The following is a 12,175-nucleotide window of genomic DNA, read 5'->3' as shown; positions in this document are numbered from 1 at the left end:
GTGATCCAGCCTACGTACATCCCTCTGTAGGGCTTCCCTACCCACAGGCAGATCAATGCTTCCTCCCAACTTGGTGCCATCTGCAAACTTAACGAGGATGCACTTAACAAAATGTTATTTGCTGCCTCTCTGAATCGCTGTTTTCTGTAGAAAAGAAAAAGAAGAAGAAAAAAAAAGAACAGAATAACTTTGCCCAAGGAATCCTTGAAGCGTTAAGGAAAGCAGCTCTCCTCACACCACCCACACAGATTACATGCTGAAGGTTTGGCTGCTGTCTTCTGCAACACTTCAGACATATGTCTTCAATTCCCATCTCCATTGCTTTTACCCCTGTGAAGATCACACTTGTTTTCACAGAGGTAATCCTAATCGACACCCTGGTAAATAAAAAGGAGGCAGGATATATTTCCAGGGTGGCCAACTACTTCTTTTTCCCTCAACCCTTTGCATTTGTTGCAGTCACTTTGATCTGGTGTCCGACTGCTTCTGTATGATGGGACTAATGGAAAATCAATCAGGTTTTTTTTATTCATTCATAGTTTTGTGTATCATTCAAGTGTTATCACTAATTGGCTTCTCTTAGCTAGAAGGGTAGGAAAAATATTATTTATAGACAATCTTGTTCACTTTGGGTATATGCCCTCAAACTTCTTCCCACTCACAAGCACAAGCTTTTAGGACTGTAAAATTATCAGTTAAATAGCAGTGATCACCTCCTGCATCTGTTTATACCCAGTCCTCACCCACAAGCTGCCCTTAGTGTAAATTAGCCACGTGCTGCATTATTTTTCCCATATTTGTCATATTTACTGATGAATCATTTTGCTTTAAATGAAGTACAACTGCTGCTGAAGTGAAATGTGGTAGCTGTCTACCAATACACAATGAATCCGCGCAGCACCACTGCCACTTGGGGAGGGAGATCTGGTGTGACAAACCTCTTTCTCTGGAGCCATGTTTTCAAGAGAAACGTCCACTGACTTGGGAAGTACAGTAGGAGTTCTTGAAGAATGAAAATAACAAAGAAACAAAATACAGGCAGCCTGCTACAGATTCTCATGTTAGCTCTAGAATTTGTTAGATATTGCCCAGTGGACTATTCTTCCTTCCAAAAATGCCAGTCTGTCACACACAAAAGCCACTAGCAATGAGTTTTCACTACAAGCAAGGCAAAATACATTTCAATAACACCACTAGGCTCCATTTTGATTTTGGAATGGTCTCATTTTTTTTGATTTATAGAAAAAAAAAAACATCACTTCATCATTATTATGCAACAGATTCAACATTTTGCAGTGTAAAAGCCTGTTAGAACCAGACCTTTGTTGGAGGGCCATCAACATGAAGTTGTTTCCAGCAGCACATTAGCCCTTGCTGGGCACCTCGGCATCCAGCCCTTCTAAAAGCCCAGCTGGTGTCAGGTAATGTGTTCCACGCTTTGTTTTTGTCGTGGTGTGAACTGACTACAATAGTTTCTGAAAAACAAAAACGTGGAACTTACCTGCTGTGCTCTGATGAAGAATCCTTGGTCTGCAGAACATTCGCATATAGCTTACTAGAGGCATTTGTGGTTCAGTCTTTGCCTTGAGTTTTTTCTGATGAGAGAGACATATTGCACAGCAGAGCTCCTTCTTACTTGACACCTTGCCATTTGTCACATGTCAACAAGGACGTGCTGTCTGTATTCTAGGTAGGCAACTTGCTATTTACCATGCTCCCACAAGAAATCCCATGCCTGGAGATAGAGAAGTCTGCAATTTGAGAAGAGACAGATAGCTGTCCCTGTATCCCACGTTCTTCAGCAAACAACCCAAACCTGACACTGTGCTTAGTATCCAAACCAGAGCAGGAGAAAGGGGGGATCTGAAGCTAAGTGGGGGAAACCTTTATACTGTCAACCCTGGAATTAAAACCACAATGTGTCTGGAAGTCAGATGTACAGTCGTTTCCTTGTTCTGCTGCTACTACAGCCTTCTGTGAATGAAGGAGTGCATGCTCTGGACCTGCTCTCAGTAAAGACCAATTGAGCCTTCAAAACAGTCTTGTCTATGAAAAGAACCACCTCATGACTTAACAACATGATGACTTTCAGCATCATAGGGTTGGGCAGTCATAAAAATAGACAAATAAACATTATCGGCCTGGGTATAGTCACACTTTCTCATCTGGCTACAGAATCATAAGGATATCTCTGAGCTTACTCATCTGATACTAAATACAAACCAAGATCCCACCCACAAAGAAGGCAGCTCTGTTTATTCTTCATAGAATCACAGGATGATTTGGGTTGGAAGGGACCCTAAAGCCCACCCAGCTCCAACCCCTGCTGTAGGCAGGGCTGTCCCCCAGCAGCTCAGGCTGCCCAGGGCCCATCCAACCTGGCTTTGGGCACCTCCAGGGATGGGGCACCCACAGCTCTGGGCAGCAGTGCCAGGGCCTCACCAGCCTCCGAGTAAAGAATTTCTTTGCTGAATTTCCCCTCTGCTCAGTAGTGTTACTTCAGATCAAAACAATGGAGAATTTCACCCCTTATCTGAAATATCTGAAATTCAAAAGGAAGAGGCAAGAAAGCTTCAGAGAAGTGGGCTCCTCCAGCAAAATAAACAGGTGGGGTTTTTGTTGTTGTTGGTGGTGGTGGTTGTTGTTGTTTTTTTAACTGAGGGCTTTGAAAAGCAAAGGTTTGTGTGTTCACTCTTATTTTCCAGCCTGTTGCCACACACCTGGCTGACATGCCAGTTCCCATGCCAGCTCATTACTGAAACGCCTTTCCTGCATGTTACATGCAAGAGCAGCTTTGGAGAAGCTCCAACTATGAGCAATTTTTTCAGGTCAAAAGGCACTTCTTAGAGCTGCACAGCATGCTTTGATAACACAGATCTGCTCTCTTGGCTCTGCTCTATCAGCAAAGAACAATGATGACTGGTACTGTATCCGAGTTATTAATTAAATACCTTAAATAAATAGATAAGCCATTTAACGAGGGCTCAGCACGATAGATAAGCCATTTAACTAGGGCTTATTGCATGTAAAGAGAACAGGATTCCACTACAGAGAACAGCGTATGTTCCCTAGAAAACACTCCTGATGCTTTTCATTGACATTTCAACTAATTCTCCTTCTTGGTTACCTATATTATGTAGTGGATTAAGGAAACTCACAGCAGTTGAGTTTCATTAATCCACTACACTTAATCCACACTACATCTCCAACCTAACCACTGCATTTACGAACACCCACTTCCTCTCTGTGGAGGAGAATGGGGAGGACTAAAGCCTATTAAAGTCACAGTCAAGCACATGGGTAAGTCAGAAACCAGGACAGAAACAGGGTCAAAATACAAAACACTAATATAAAAGAGGGCTGAAGATGGAGCAAGAGTTGGGTGAGGAGCCAATCTATTCCTCACAGCCCACCCTGAGGAGAAGGCCTTGTTTCTCCCACTTGTCTTATTTCTGCTAGCTACTCTAATGCTGGTAAAGCCACACAGAGATGCAGAAAGGGAATGAATATGGAGCAGAACTCAACAAAGCAGTTCTCCTGACTCTCCAGCGGAAATGAAGAGGCAGCTCCATCATAGCTCTTCCAAGGGACAAATCAAGGGCAAACCTGCCAGAGTGGACCAAAAGGGGTTTGAACCAAAAGTTTCTTCCCTGAAGCAAGAAAGCTGAGATACTGCACTTAGATACCAACTGGTCCTGAGATCTGTCTGTGCTGTCAGGTTTCAGTCCTTAATGTGGGATGAGACCATAAGGCAGTTCTGAATTGATCTCCTCATTTACTGCATCCAAGAGAAAACTCTGTATAGTTATGTGTGTGATGTACTGAGAGGGAGAATAAGCTATTTCTCTCCTGCAGCCTTTATTCCAGTTACTGTGCTCGTTGCAGGCCTCAGTTGCCATTAGCAGGAGAATCAAATCGTAATGTACTCGACCCAATATATTCCAGTGAGTGACAGAGAAAGGTACCGGGGAGAAAATACTGCAGGCTGTGATGGATTGAATTCCTGAAACAAAGAATTACTTTCCCCTTCTCTCCTCCCTTTCCATACTCCTGCCAAAGCACAGAGGATATTCCTATTAACTGTGCAACAGAGAGCATTGCAGCATCACGCAAGTCAAGAAGATGGGTTTCATACTGAATAACCAGACTGCCAGGGAGAAAGAAGAGAGTTTGCTGGGAGAAACATACTGAAAGTGATATAGTACAGCAAGCCCATCCTGCAGTCTATTTGGGGCTGCAGGCTGCTATTTATTATGTGTGTGCTGTGCCTCATACAATAAGACTTTGATCCCTGACTAGAGCTTCTAGGTACTCTGTAATCCAAACAGTAATAACAAACAATTACTCCATGTCAGAGTGATGAATGATTAAGAACATTTACTGTGTTTTAACAATCAGGTATGTAAGAAACACAGGGAAATTGCAGGACTGTTAATCTTTAATTGTTTTTTTTGGTGGTGGCTTTTTTTGTTTTGTTTTTTATTTTATTATTATTTTTTTTTTTAATAAACTGGGCTGGCTTAATAAATCTCTGGGAATTTCATTAATGTGTGCCGCTCTGAGGAGAAATGCTTTATGCAGATTTCTGTGACTTCGTTGTACTTGCTGTGTTATCAGGCCTGCAAAACATGCCTCAGAGCTACAGTGTAGGTATAACGTCGTATTTATTCATTTATTTCTACATCCCCTCCTTTTAAGAATGCACCCTTCGCCCTTTTTGCCACTGGTGGTGGCTTGAAGGTGAGTTGGACCCTGCAGTGGCATTCATCAGTGAGCAATAAGTGAAAAGCAGAGAGCAACGGCTGTTCCCCACCAGCTGACACCTCTGCTTTGCAGGGAGTTGGAGCTGTGTGCTTTGTGCCTGTTGTGCATTTGTACTCCACAAAGCGACAAAAAAGAGAATTTTGCCAGAGGAAACATTCACAGAGAGACTATTTCAAGTGAAATTGGAAACCATTTTGCTGGAAAATGAATTCCAACCTATGTATCAAGAGTCTGCCTCAAATATCTGAAGGTTTCGCTTCTCTAATCAGGGAGAAGTGCAAGGCCTGGATTTCCAAATAAAACCATGCACAACTGCCCATGCTCCCCAGGATCTAACCCAAAGGCCACTGACGTGGCTAATTCAACAACTCCAGTGGACCTTGAAGCACATCTCAGGGGCAAGGCAGAAGCAACCTAGTGTGCCTGGGGCCACATCTTGTGCAGGCACCAAGCCTTCATTCCTGCTACTGAATACAACAGGAGACATCAGTGGCCTAAGTCTGGTGCTAATACGAAATAGCAAGGCACATTATTAGCCCCCACCACGAACCTTCTCCCTAAGAAAAGACATCCTGATCCAGGCTGCTAGGGTATGGGCACCTGGAAATGATCATCTGCTAAATGTTCCTTCACTAAACAGGAAAAAGGAGCTTTTTGGATGCGACAACTTCTGTTTCAGGCCCAGAGAAAGACCTGAATGCCTGAAAGTTTCCCCATTTGCTTTCTTCTCCAACTATACAGATAAAAACCTATCAAGAAGGGTTTTGTTGGCTTAAGTACTACTGGGCTCTAAAGCAGCATCTCTCACAGTCTCAGAACCATAGAGGTTGGATGAGACCTCTGGGGAAGGCAGGGGTTGGACTTAATGATCCTTGTGTACCCTTCCAACTAAGGGCATTCTATGATTATTGAATACCAGCAAGTTCATATCAACAAGCCTAACACAAGATGTCTCCCTGCCAGCCTGGCACTGCTTTTTCACTTTCACCACTCCCCTCTGTTGCCTCCCTAGTGCCTGCCTTCCCTCTTGTATCTGCAAAACCAGAGAATCATAACATCTTTGAGGTTGGAAAAGACCTTCAAGATCACGAAGTCCAACATCCAACCATCAGCCTGACCTACCGAGACCCAGCACTTAACCATGTCCTTTAGCATCACATCCATGCAACTCTTCCATGTCTTCAGACATCAGGACTCCACTACTTCCCTAGGCAGCCCACTGCAATGCTTGACCATCTCTCTGTGAATAAACTTTTACTAACATCTAATCTAAGCCATCCCTGGCACAATGAGACCATTTCCTCACATCTAATCTCTTATTATTTGAGAAAAGAGGCTAATACCCACCTCACTACAACCTCCTTTCAGGCAGTTGTAGAGAGCAATGAGGTCTTTCCTCAGCCTTTTCTCCTGACTAAACAGCCCCAGATCCCTCAGCTTATCTTCACAAGTCATCTCTTCCATTCCCTTCACCAGCCTCGCTGCTCATCTCCATATACTCAAGCAACTCAATATCTTCCTTCCAGTGAGGGGCCCCAAAATGAACACACTACTTGAGGTGTGGTCTCACCAGTGCCAAGTACGAAGGGACAATCACCTCCCTGCTCCTGCTGACTGCACTGTTCCTGGTACAAGCCAGGATGCTTTCCTGGCCACCTGAGCAGACTTCTGGCTCATGTTCAGCCATCTGTATCAAAAACACTCAAAGTGCAAATATTTGCTAAGGCTGGGTCCACTGAGTCTACCTGCTTACTATTACCAGGTATTGTGTTCCTCCTCTACAGCATCCTTATTATCACGTCTGGTTGTCACAAAAGCACAGAGAAGTCAACAGGTTTTGCTGTGAACCTTTACTGTAGGTATTAAAGACTAACTCTGCAACCAAGAGGGAACTACTGCAAAACCCAGAAAGCCTTGTTAGCACTGAAATCAAACGCCAGGCTTGAGCCTAACAGTAGATTTGACTCATACACAGATCTGTTTACTCTTAATACCCCATAACACTTGACAGATACCTCCAAGCAGCCTTGTGGCCATACCCTGCTCTGTAGGTTATGGAACACTGTGCCCCAAAGTCACACCAGCACATGGAATTTCACTGTAAGTTACAACAGGTCTGAACTCCATCCTTGCAAATAACCAGGCATTTCCCACTGATTTTGCTATTCCTTCCCTCAGTAAGAGGACAACGCCAAGAGCCTACGGCTATCTGTCATAATGGCAACAGCAGGACAGCTCAACTGTGAGTATCCTGGTTTGAAAGACTTACCAATGGGCTGACATTCAGTTGAAGTGGTTTGTTGTCCCCATTTTATTTTTTTAAAGGAATTCTGTTTCCTCTTTTGGAAAAAGCTTGTTTTTTTTTCCTGGTTCGGGCTACTTTCATGCTACTTTTCTACAAATATGCTTCTAACCAATTTTACTGGCAGGAATATATTCAGAAATAGCATTCTGGGTGAACGTTGCAGTCACAGAAAATAGACTTATCAATAATAATGAATTTCACCACTTTGAGGGGGGAGGGGAGGAAACCACAGGAAAAAATCAGTTTTCCTGCAAAAACAGACTGTTCTACTCAGTGCTGTGTCTGGTCCGTTGGCCTGCTAACCAGATGCAGAAAGCTTCAGTAGTAATGGTACTTATTGAAAAAGGCATCAATCTCAAAACAAATCGTCCCACTGCATCCAATTTGTTTTCTGGGAAAAGCAAAGAAATAACGTAACAGATGCCAGTGACTTGGTGTAGGACAATTCTGCAAGATATTCAGATACAGGCGGGCAACGAGTGAATTAAAAAGCTACTTGTGCGATAAGAAGCTGAAGGAAAGTCTATTGTTACAGGCTGACAATAAGCAGCTCACAGATGTTTCTTCCTAACTCTGAATTGTATTCTTCAGGCACAGGCCACCTACCACGGATTTTAATGACTTCTTATTTTCAGTAGCCTAAAACATTTACAGGTCACACTTGTTTCAGACAGAAAATGGAAGCATATTGAGTGGCTTAATGCATTCAGACCAGCTAATCAACACATCAGCACAACTAAGATTTTGAATCTCAAATACCTTCCTTGGAGCTGCTCATGGACTGAAAAATTCATAAATCAGAAACGAGTAATGGCTGTATTCAGTAAATAACTTCAGACAGCAAATACAGTGGAGAAGCACTCAATTTGTCTGTAGGAAGATCAGAAATGATGCAATATGACTTTGGCTGTCCTCTGGGGAATGTTTTGCGCTCATGGGAAACCCCAGTTGTTTGTCTCCCAAGACATCAGCCCTGTGTAAGCTTGGGTCCAATCCAGGACATGCTCTTAGCAGTCATAGCAGCTGCCCTACAGAAACATACTTGAGAAAAGGAAAATAGCATAAAGACACAGAGTAGTGAGGAAAGTGTGTGGAACATGCCTGAAAACAGTGAGGAGGGGAGAAGGCTGCAGGTGCAAGAACAGAGATTGTAGTGCATCCCCTGGGGAGGGAACCACAATGGAGCAGGGAGGAAAGAGTGAGGAGGCAGGAGCAGCAGAGAGGAGCAATTATGGGCCTACCCCTCTTGGCACCCCATGACACTTCAGCAAGCCCCCAGCGCAGAACTGACCCATAACCACAAGGCAGCTCTGCCCCCCAAGCACATGCCAAAATCAACTTGCTTTCCACCCTGCACCAGTCCGATTCAAATGAGAAGAACCTGCCACTCACTGCTGGCACATCAGCCCCAGCCAGCGGAGCAGTTCAATGCCAGGTATAGGCTTTACTGTCACATGTTCTCTGGTTGGTCGACCTCTATTCTGCTGACTTCTTGTTGTTGATGCTGCTGTTTTGTTCATGGCTTTCCTGCGCTGAGTTCTGCTGGTCTCCCAAGGAAATAACTCACACTGCAGTCAGTGAATGCCGTGGACAGAGCACTTTCATTGGAGTCCAATGTCTTCTCCAGCATTTATCACTTCAATAGCCTAATGAAGGTGAGATGTAATTAGAAAGGAATCAGCTGGACTATAGAGTTTGTTTTGCAATTATCTATACAGCGGGTAACCACTGACACAGAACAGTGCCTTCTCCAGAGCTGGAAAGACGTGGCATAAATGTTCATCATTGGATGACTTAAAGTGACCCTATGCCACGTTCTGTAATTGCTGCTTTTTTTCTTAAGTACTTGAAAGCAAATACAAAATGACTGAGCTCGTCCCAAGGCAGCTTTTCCAGCCAATGGAGATGGTTTATATCAATGCAGCTAAGCCCATATAACTGTCACCTTAATATCTTTCCCACTTGCACGGTGATCAGCAGTGATTTCGCTTGAGTGATTTTTGTCTGTGTAAGCAACCTCAAATGAATGTAACAATAATAAGAACTCCCAGCGGAGCAATTGCCATTGCAAAAATAAAATAAAATAAAAAAAGAATACCAAAAATCTCCAGCAGCACACACAGAGCACTTCTGATTACACACACACACACACAAAGCAAAACGAAATGACTGAGAATTAAAAGCCATTTCTGCAGTTTCATTTCTTCCTCTCGTACTCAAAATCAGCATTCGTATTTAGGGTAAAGTGATTTTAGGCAGTTGCCAGGATGGCTGACCCTTATTTAAGGCCGAACGTCTGAAGGCACAGAGAACACTGCTACTAGATAATGACCTCCTGCTGCTAAATATATACCATGGTTTATTGCTTGATAGACATCATGCAGTAATGATAGTTAATGGTGCTGTTAAAAGACAGCTTAACACTGAGTAGGAGAGTAGGTTCATTCAGAAGCCTCCTGAGCCCAAGCACGACAATACAAAGCATGACTCTCTCTTAAAGATTCAAGCTTGTTTTCAGGTATCAGAATAGTTTTAATTTGTTTAATCCCTGACAGCTATCCAGGCTTGCTATTACTTCAGATAAACAAGCCCTTTCTTCAGCAGAATGAAAGCATGGACTTTGGTATCCGGCTAATATCATGAGTGTACTCCAGTCCAAGCAACTTTCAATAACCTTAGGATACTTCTGATGTATCCTAAGATGGATTTTAGCTTAGTGCAAAAGATTGACAAGATTTAATACTGAAAACTGTAGCTCAGAAAGTCAGAAACAGTGAAGATGCAGTCTGCAGACACAACAGTTTGGGCTTTGCTCAGGCTTACTGTAAAGTAAAACTAAAGGATCTTGTGCCTAAATGAATGAGATGCTTCCATTCAGTTCATCACAATAGGATCTTCCCAAGTTCTTACAAAGCTGAGGCCAGCACCCATAACTAGACCAGCACCTTCAGCTTCCCACCACAGATCCAGCACTCGATGATTCTCACCACCTCCAGATGAAACTTACTGACATCTCATGAGTGGACATGGTGACATTTGAATTTAGTCTATGAAGCTCTTTAGATGTCAGGTTTGGAGACCCAATTCTGGCTTCCCTGTACTTTGTGCAGGACTCCCAAGTGCATGAAGAGGACATGAAAAAGAAACAACTTGCAGAAGGGATTTTATTTACATTTCCCTTACAGGGTTTTAGGTGCCTTCAAAGAGAAGAGGTAACAGCTCAGGTTCTCTCTTTCTCTTAGTTAGTTGAACAGAGTTATTGGTTATCCTTTAATCTTCCTGCTTATACTTACACTGGAATAGACAGTGGGACCTGCCATTTGGAGATGGCATATTTTATTTCCTATACAGACATCTCATAAGAGAATCAGCATAGATTGTCCCTACAGGTGAGAGCATAGCTGCAGAAGTGAGAGTTTGCTGTAATGCCATACGATAACAGTGATGGCTCAGAGAAAGTGATGCTGTTAATTGTAGCAATTAAACAGTTATGATATAATTAATGGAAAAATCATGCATGGCTAAAGGTATTTTCAATTCCTGTTAAGGTGATATCAAATCTGCTGTTATGACATGATGGTGGATAATGGCTACAGGGAATCCAGGGAACAGTGACGGGCTGTTGAGTGATAGAGAAGCCTAATGGGAATGACAAGGAAACAGGAAAGGACTTTAACAGGACAAACTGAGCACTACAAATGAAGAAAAACAAAATGATTTGTGCTATAAGAAGACCTTTCAGATCTGTGACCCATATCAGTAGCAGATCTTATGCCTCACAGAGCCTGGCATCAGCTTCCAGCACAGTGATACACAACAACCCAAATCCAAATACGCAACAAGAAACAGGAGCAGAAAAGTCAACTCGTTAATTTTACTTTTGGTGTAGAGAAACTTCTGGTGAAGAGTAAGATTTAAGACAGGCGTTAACTTTGCTTAACCTACATCTCGCACTGCCAGTTTAGTCTCTTAACAAATGCCTAACTTGAGAGATTAAAGAACGGAATTGAAAATGATATTACAGATAGTTAAGAAATCTGTGTAATATTGAAGAACCTTCAGAAATAAACGGTATTTCCAGATCTAAAACTTAAAGAAAGAGGTGAGGGGCAAATAAGTGAATGTAGTCTGTCGTATCTGCTCCACAGCTGCCTCAGCCCTCAGCTTATTCTGTAGCTTGGCTTCTAAACGTTGAAAATCTGTCTTGTCATATCTGAAGCCTTCTTTCATCAGGGCAGTTATAAGTACATGCTAAAAATACGCTGAGAAAATCTGTTGATTTTCTGTGTGATGCTCAAAGTCAATTTTGTCAGCCCACGAACGCAGACAGCCACATCAATCAGACAGCTATGCCCAGTAACTCTTCCCCATACCCAGAACAAAAGACTGTTACCATGATTGCCATCTTCGCTGCACAGCAGTAGCAGAACTGCAAAGCCAACGCTTAGAGTTGTATGGCTGTGCTACAGGCAGAGGGTTACGTGTTCATTGGACCTATAAAAACACATTGGTTTTGCAAAACTGCACTGAAGACGTGGCCAGCCCCCGAGCCTTCCCCACAAATCCAGCTTGAAATACTGCTATGCTGAGTACTAATCTTCTGGATCTACATTATTTATGCTTCCTGTTGGGTAACTTAATGTAGGGATAAATGAAACCACGTTGCTTGCTGTGTATTAACATATGATTTACTGATTGGTCTTCTTATAGACACAGACTGCAGTCTCAGGGAAAAAGGAAGAAATGAGCAATCTCTAAGATAAAAATACAGAGTACACATTAGAAGGCACTTTGTGTTTCTAGTGCAGTTTTCTTGGACATTTTTCATATCCTGACCCATGGGCAATCTCTTTTAATCAATCTCTCTGTTCTGTACCCAGAATCCTGTCTCCAGTTTCTTACCAGGCCACTGAGGTGGAACCACTGGGGAGTTTTATGATTCAAAATGACTATATGGTATACAACTTTGTCCTCCATCACTTCAATGCTTTCGGTTTATTTGTCTCTGGCTAAACATAGCAAGTCCTGAGATCCAGCAAAATGGACCCAAGATTTGCATTCATGCAAACATGCAATATTATGGCCATTTGACGTAATGGGCATACC

The 12,175-nt window shown here is 42.9% G+C and overlaps 1 protein-coding gene across 1 annotated transcript in view; it reads right to left on the bottom strand.

The window, feature by feature from the left end:
- Positions 1-12,175, bottom strand: part of LOC140250457 (calpain-13-like) — a 48,411-nt gene that overhangs the window by 34,372 nt on the left and 1,864 nt on the right. The window lies entirely within an intron of this gene.

Source organism: Excalfactoria chinensis, chromosome 3 (genome assembly GCF_039878825.1).
Source record: "Excalfactoria chinensis isolate bCotChi1 chromosome 3, bCotChi1.hap2, whole genome shotgun sequence".
Classification (NCBI taxonomy): Eukaryota; Metazoa; Chordata; class Aves; order Galliformes; family Phasianidae; genus Excalfactoria; species Excalfactoria chinensis.
The sequence above is the reverse complement of the archived record's forward strand: the minus strand, read 5'-3'. Positions and strand labels throughout refer to the sequence as shown.